This window comes from Oryzias melastigma, linkage group LG4 (assembly GCF_002922805.2).
Source record: "Oryzias melastigma strain HK-1 linkage group LG4, ASM292280v2, whole genome shotgun sequence".
NCBI classification, from domain to species: domain Eukaryota; kingdom Metazoa; phylum Chordata; class Actinopteri; order Beloniformes; family Adrianichthyidae; genus Oryzias; species Oryzias melastigma.
In genome coordinates this window covers 9,194,885-9,202,786 of record NC_050515.1, presented here as the reverse complement: position 1 = coordinate 9,202,786, position 7,902 = coordinate 9,194,885, and the positions used below count along the sequence as shown (strand labels likewise).

The window sequence follows — 7,902 nt, the reverse complement described above, 5'->3', positions numbered from 1 at the left end:
ACCGCACTGGTACCCAAACCCTAACCTTAACCTGGTAATTGGCGTGGACCACACTGGTACCCAAACCCTAACCTTAACCTGGTAATTGGCGTGGACTGCACTGGTACCCAAACCCTAACCGTAACCTGGTACCAGATGTGGAACACACCGGTACCCAAAACCTTAACCATAACCTGGTACCTGACGCAGACCGCACTGGTACCCAAACACTAACCTTAACCAGGTACCTGACGCGGACCACACCGGTACTCAAACCCTAACCCATTACCGAACGTGGACCGCACCGGTACCCTAACCCTCACCTTAACCCGGTACCGGATGTGGACTGCACCTGTACCCTAACCTTAACCCAGTAGAACGTGGATCGGTACTAGACGTGGATTGATAATCAGTACCAGATGCGGATCAGTAAAGGGGATACCAGGCGCAGATCAGTACCAGGGGTACCGGACGCGGACTGATGCTTTGTCACTTCCTGGTCTCATCCTTCCTTCTTTCCCTCTCTCTCATTTACCGTATCCTCCTGGATGTATCTATATTACTCATGAATGTCCTCACAAAACAAAAAAGTAAATGGATCCTTCCTTTAAACTTAGTTCATGTGAGAAAATGTAATAAATATTCAGAACAGAAAGTATAACCATAAACCCCCAGATGACTCAGAAATAGCTTTTGGGAGACCAAAATGTTCTTCTATTTACAGCACTAAAAAATGGAAGCCCTAAAAACATTACAAATCACGTATACATTCACTTCTATATTACCTACTATATGCACATTAATCTATTCACACAAACAAGAACAAATTTCCCTGCTAAATGTGCACTTTTTCTCTCAAAGATAAACACGCTGGATCGTACCAACTCCTCAGAGGTGTAATCAATCTACTGATGACTTTCAGCTCAGGTGTGTAATTACCTTCTTTGTATATAAACTCTGCTGTTAGAGCTGCTCCGTTTTGACCGTCCACTTCTTTTTAGGAAAGTAGGGATCCTCCAAAGTGGGATGTATGTGTGAGGGAGAAGTGGGAAATAGCCAGCCAGGTGTGCACGTTGCTCTCCAAAAGTTAAGAGAATGGGTGAGTATTGGAGGCTTTATTTACAGGTTTTTAGTGGAGGGAAATGAAAAAAATTGATGGTCTCTGTCTGGGTCAGGAGTGAGTTCTTGTCTGGCATCAGTAACAGACCCTGCTCTGTCACTTAAAAAAACATTAGAATATTGGTAGCAAATTCATTTACATTTTCTGTTTAAGTCTACTTTATTTCATGCATTTCGAATCTTGAAATGCATAAAATGTTGTAGCTCAAATGAATTAATTTGGATTGTCAGACTTGTGACGGTATTTTGCTGCAGAAGATAAGAATGCATCATTTCACAGATGAAATTGTCACGTTTTGCTGTAAAGAACTTATCTTAATCGTCTACTGTAAAAATTGCTATTTTTGAAAATTTGATTAAACATGCCATCAGTGCTTATCTCTTAAAAAATAGTTGCAAAACTCTTTATTTAGGGGGTTGGAACTAACTACTTAAAAAAGTAATGTATTCCAATGCTACTTTCTGCTGCCACAATATTGTGTAAAACTTTATTCATGAACTTTGAGTCATTTTTAACTTACTGCATGTCCAGTTACTCGTGTAGGTGTTGTTCAAAGAGACCAGACATTTAAGGATTCAAATTTAAAGTTTAAAATATGCCAAAATGTTTTACTACTTTTTTTTTATTTTATATGTATCGACTTAATTATTAATTCAAATTTCTTCTAAGTCTATAGAGACTCTGAAACTTTAATTCCATGTTTTTCCTTCATATTTCCTTTTTTATTCCGAGTTGTTTCTCACATATTCTTTATTTCATGACATGCAAAAAAATGTTGTATTTGGCCCTCGAACTGAGATCCCATTTAGATTTTGGCTCTTTGAGCGAAAAAGTTGGGGCACCCCTGATCTAACGTATTACAGTTTGGAAGTGACTTTCTCAACACAGCTGCCTCGTCTTTGTGCAAGATAAAAACAGAGTACAGAGATTTACTTGGAAAATAAAATCATTTATTAAGTTCTTTGATTGAAAATGAAAGAAGTATTGAGGCTTTGAGTTAAACAGTGATGCTTTAAGCAAACTAAAACTATTTTAATGCTTTATGACCCTGGCATGAAATTAATGACACTCTTACTGAAAGGTCTAAAACAAGAAAAACATGACTTAAGAAAACAGCAATTCACCTCTGTAGCTTAACTCATAAACTAAAACCAAACCCAATGATACAACTGCTGCAGGACCGGACAGATCTGGGAATCTCTGCACCGCTCCCTGTTACTGTCGGGGAAGCAAAGCATGAACTGATCTGAGCCAAACACCAGGAGGAGAGAGCAGAGGCTGAGGTTTAAGGTCACCAATCTGGGCCTTCATCCAATCCAGAGCAGAGACGCATCAGCAAACCACACCTGCAGAGATCCACAGAGAACAACATTTACTCTGTTACAGAATAAATCAAATCCATGTCAAAAGATTAAAATAATATATACATACAGATAAAGCTGTAGCTGTAACCGATCACATCTCCAAGGGAACAGACTGCATTGCAAAGAACTAATTGGCCAAAAACTTCGGGTATTTTTATGCGTTTTTGAAAAGAAGCAACTTTTTTATAGCTTGGTCTTTGAGTTGGAACGTTGTACCTGAAGTTCAAGAAGACAAACACAATAGCTATTCATAGCTGAACAGAAACAACAAAAGTGTAAGTTATTACATTTTTATGATATACAGATGTTTTGACATCAATACATTTTGTTTCACTTCAATAACGATCATAAACGGAAAAGGATCATTTTCAGAAAATCTGGGTTTTGAACTAAACCAGGACTGGCAGGTCCTGCCAAGAAGCTTTTTTTTAATTGCATTCTCTTCTTACCTTTATTTTAGTAAAATTTCATACCCCCAAAAGTTTAAAAATGTATACATTTTGAAGTGGAATTAAAAATTCATGAAAAATGTAAATATCTTTCAAAAGCCGTTTCACATCTGCAGTCCTTCCTGATTTTATGAGGCCATAAAAATACTACTTTAAATACTTAGTGGTTTTGCAGAAATATTGCAGAATTTTTTTTTTAAAAAAAGGAGGATTTGACCATAATCTTTTCTAACAGAAATGCTTCCTAAAGACCGCAGAAACAGACTGCTTTAGCAAAGTTAAACACAGAAAAAACAAAGTTGTGGTTCTGAGATGTACACGTCACACAACCATTCAGGTAGTATGTTCACTCGTAATATATAATATTAGTTAATTTGATATTTATTCATCCAATCACATGACAGCAACGTAGAGTGTATAAATTATAGTATTTTTTAATTTTTTTTTATGTATTTAACACTTTTGCCAACAGGCCGAAGCACATTAATAGTAAAATTCACATACTAAGTTTACAAAAATCCCAAGTTTGTCATATAAATAACAAATAAATATAAGAAAAAAGAGAGTTGGAATATTTAATTTTTTTTAAAACCCTTGATAGATATAAAAAAGTTGAGATTTAAAAAACACAGGAGTCAGCAATGATTTATTTGGTTGGTTGATTTAATGTGACACACGATGCTTCTCTGCTAATCTGTCATAAACACGTATTATTAGCGTACTTTCATTATTGTCTCCTCAGTAACCGCCCTGCTTCTGTACAAAATAGCCCAAAGTAGCAAGTAAAAGGTAAAAATCTGACTTTGATGGACGTTCAAAAACGGTCAGCAAAATATAAAGTTTAAATAAGGGAACTCTCCTGACAAGGATTGCACCTCCATTTTTGTTTCTATCTTGTTTACCCTCTCCTTGAGTTTAGTTTTTTTATGTTCTTCTGCTCTGAGGTTCTTCTAAAAAATCTGCTTCCAATCCTCTTTATTTGACGTGTCAAATAAAGTTTCGTTTCTGAAGTGGATGTGACATCACCAGCAAAACATTTCCTGAATTCATTAGACTAATATACCCCCAAAGTAATTTCAGGCCATGCATTTCTCTTTGCTCCACTGTTGAATAAAGTAGCTTCATGGCCATGGAAGACAAACAGTTTGTGGAGCTGAAGCAGGTGTCCCTGGCCCGGAAACGCGGAACCGCATTTTAAAAACACACTTGAACCCACTTGGCAGTATTGCACAAGCAGCTGGAAGGGTCACAAGTTCAGATTGTGTGTTCGAGTGTGAAGGACACGTTTAGAGCGCTGTTGTGTCGAGAGAAAATGACAAAAAAAAACTCAAATACTTCAGATAACTTTAAACAAAAGAAAAGTTTTGGTAATTTAATTTCAACATTTCCTTGATTTGTTTTCATCACCAAATGTGGATTTATACTATATGTGAGTACATTCATTAAAGTTAAGAGTCTTCACTCAAAAAGGAGGACAAACCACTAGAAAATAATTTAATGATTATGTAACAGAATTTGAAAATATATAAATTTAAAGAAAGAAGCCAAAGCAGTAATTAGCCTTGCTTTATATTTATGCCCCTTTTGCATTGATAAATGTTAAGTTCTGCTTCAGAATAATACATGCACTCTCACTTTTATATTTTTCTTTTACTCAATATTTACTCCAAGACTTCGCTTATCTATTGTTTTTAGTGTCGTTCAAAACTTTTTCATTAAATCCCTTAAACATATTAAAGTATGAATATCATCTAATGTAGATTTTGTGTTAATTTCTAAATCCGGCACAACTAAAAACCTTTGAATAAATGTTTGTTCTATGTCCAAACCCGACTATGGCGAAGGAGAAATTCCTGCAAATGTTGTCTGCAATATGCAATTGAATTTCCTTCACGCTTGACTGTTCCTTAAAAGCATTTGTCCTGACTCAGATTGAGCACACTTGAATGATCCTATCCATATTCCCGACTTTGTTACAAGACAACGTATTCCATTTTTCTCAAATAGAGGAACCTCATATTTCCATGTTTCCAGCTGCAACAAATGTTTCTGATTGGCTCTTTTATTTTTGTGCCACCAACCTCTTGTTAGGTCACAAAGTGGAACAAAGTGACAACGGGAGAAGCTTGTGCTCTGACAAGGGTAAAAGGATCATATTTCAAAGCTATATATTTTTTTTATTTTTTGTCATACAAAATAATTTTTTTAAGAAATCAGGGGAAAGAATTTTAAAGTATTTACAATGTACAAAAAACACAATGAGAATACCGGAAAAGTTGCATTACCTGCAATAATGCAAATGTGAATGCTTTTTACTGAAAGTAGTCACTGAATGGTGAAAATGGTGATGCAATTTAATTTTAATTGCTGAAAGGATTTGCTAAAAATGCAAAAGCTATTTGCAAAATGTAAAATTTGCTTTAAAAAAAGGAAATTCTGTTAAAGAACTATAAAAGAGGTCTGAAGTTGACCTAAATTTCAGAAAAATGTGTAGTAAAATTGCTTAAAAATCCCTAATACATGCCAATTCTGCAAAAATATTTAGGTTGTTACTTAAATATGACCCAAACTCCAAATTAGCCACCAAAAAAGGCTAGCTCGTTGTTTAAATACTAGCTATGCTCAAAAGTAGCCTAAAAACCATAAAATTAGTCAAAATTAAATTAGTCAAAAACATGAGCCTGTTGTATAGAAGCTAAACTTTAAGTTAGCCTAAAAACCTCAGTAGATAACAATTTAGCCTGAAACATTAGCATGTTGGTAAAATGAAACTAAACTCTAAACTAACCTAAAAAATCCAAGTAGATAACAAATCAGCCAAAAACTTTTGTGTTTTGCTAAAATAAGAAGCTAACCAATAAATTAGCCTAAAAAACTCCTATACCTAAATAACAAATTAGCCTAAAACGTTTGCCTGTTGCTAAAATAGAAGCTCTAAATTAGCCTAAAAAACAGTAGATAACACATTAGTCAAAAATGTAAGCATGTTGCGAAGATATTAGGTAAACTCCAATTGTTTTTTGAAAAATACTGTAAAAGATGAAAACATATCCCATGAAAATATTCATAGGCTTGTTGCTAAAATGTGAACTCTCATTCATTAACTATGAGGCATATTTTCTCAATATTTCAAAAACTATAAAGTTTATGAATACCAAAAGTACAAGTCGTAATGTCCTGTACAAGCTGAAAGTTTTGACACTAAGATTGAAAACTAATAGCATTTGGCATATCCCTAATTGATTGAATTTTTACTTTTTTTAAGTTTTATGAATGTCATTTCACTGTATACTATGTTTTGTTTTTATCTGTAAGGCGACCTTGGGTTCCCAGAAAGGCGCAATTTAAATAAAATGTATTATTATTATTATTATTATTATTATTAATAGTAATTGATCTATGTGGTTGGACTATTAGTTTTTCATTTAATTTGGTCAAAAGTATTTGTATTTGGCAGTTAAAACTACACTGTTTCAACTGATTTTTGTTTTATAGTAGTATTTGTTGTCTAAGCTAGGTTCTTAAATATATATATTTATTTTGCTTTTGCTTCCCTTGTTTGCATGTTTTATTTAAATAAAGCATTTTGGTCACAAAAAATATTAGAAAATGAATTAATAAACATTTCCAAAGCACAGTTTTTCCTCCAAAAAACACTGCAGGCAAAAATAAAATGTAAAACAGCATATGTAATATAATATCAGGCAAAGCTTCAACTAACAAACTTTCACACCAAATCCCTGTCTCACCTGCCAATCAGAGCTCAAGAATGACCGCATGTTATGATGTTAAAAACTGCATTGATATGTCGTGGCATGATGTGTTCTAACCTTTGGTTCAATTGATTTATTCAAAGCTAAAGGTGAAGCCATTAGTTTCTGCTATGAGATCCCTCTGTGAAGCCAACTCTGAATTTATAAAATTTCAAGGAGCTCTGATAATTTAATATGGAGTGCCCTTTTATAGGTTAGGTCACCTGCAGCGCGCCTAGCAAATTCAATAAAGAACAGTAATAGAAAACAGGATGTCAGGTGGGCTCCCTGCTTATAAAATCATTAACAACAGCGTGTCTTTCCTCATAAAGGAGCCCATTTATTGTGACGAGGAAATGTTATGAAAGTGTAGGGACCAACTCAATTTATTTTTCATTAGGAATTAACTTAGGAAAATCTCTGAGAGCGTTAATAGCTGCTGGTGTACATCAGCAGTGTGAACTAATAGCTCTTAGGAAAGGCTGTTCAGAGGATTGTTGCACATTTTTGAAATATTGCTCTCAGTTAAATTAATGGCCCTTTTGTGGTAAGTATCAGCCCATGTAGTGCCAATGATATTGTACTGAGAGCACATAAACATTGCAATTTAAAAAGGTCTTTGTCCTTCTGATGGTGGGATCCGACTTTCGGAGGGGAGACGGAATGAGCGGGTGGGGCTTTCTGCATGTGGGATTTAAATGAAACCCGTTTGATTTAAAGATTTACTGATCAGATCGCTCAAACGAGGTGTGGATGCAGTGATGTCAGAGGTTCCATTTCCCGTGGAGGACAAACCGAAGCTCCAGTCATTTATTCAACAAAACCCACCGTCTACGATTACTGGGACCAGACCAATCACACAGCTGCCACGGACTTCATGATAAAGTGCATTTAAAAAAAAATACATGCAATTGCAACAATTTACAACATTAGAATAGTTTTTTTTTTCTTTTTCAAGCAATCATAACAACAGGTCACAAGTAAGACAAAAAATGTATCTATACATAGAGAAATCAAACTTTGGATGATTATACATGACTTGGTTGGAAAAATAAGTAAAAAAAAAATTAAAGATGCATGGACACGTCGCTGCATCGAGCTGCAGCCAGAGAACGCGGCGGCAGTAACAGACTGTCAAACTATCCACAAAATATCCCGCTTTTCTCAGTCTTTAAGGTTTTAAAAAACAAAAGTTCATTGGAAATGATAAATCTCTATTTCATTTATTACTGTAGTTC

General features: G+C 34.9%; 1 long non-coding RNA gene across 1 annotated transcript in view; it reads left to right on the top strand.

Moving 5' to 3' along the window:
* Positions 1–7,902, top strand: part of LOC112150202 — a 65,975-nt gene that overhangs the window by 34,170 nt on the left and 23,903 nt on the right. Inside the window, exons 6-7 of the long non-coding RNA XR_002919921.2 lie at positions 841–906; positions 981–1,078. This is a non-coding gene — a long non-coding RNA (uncharacterized LOC112150202). The remainder of the gene's footprint in view (positions 1–840; positions 907–980; positions 1,079–7,902) is intronic.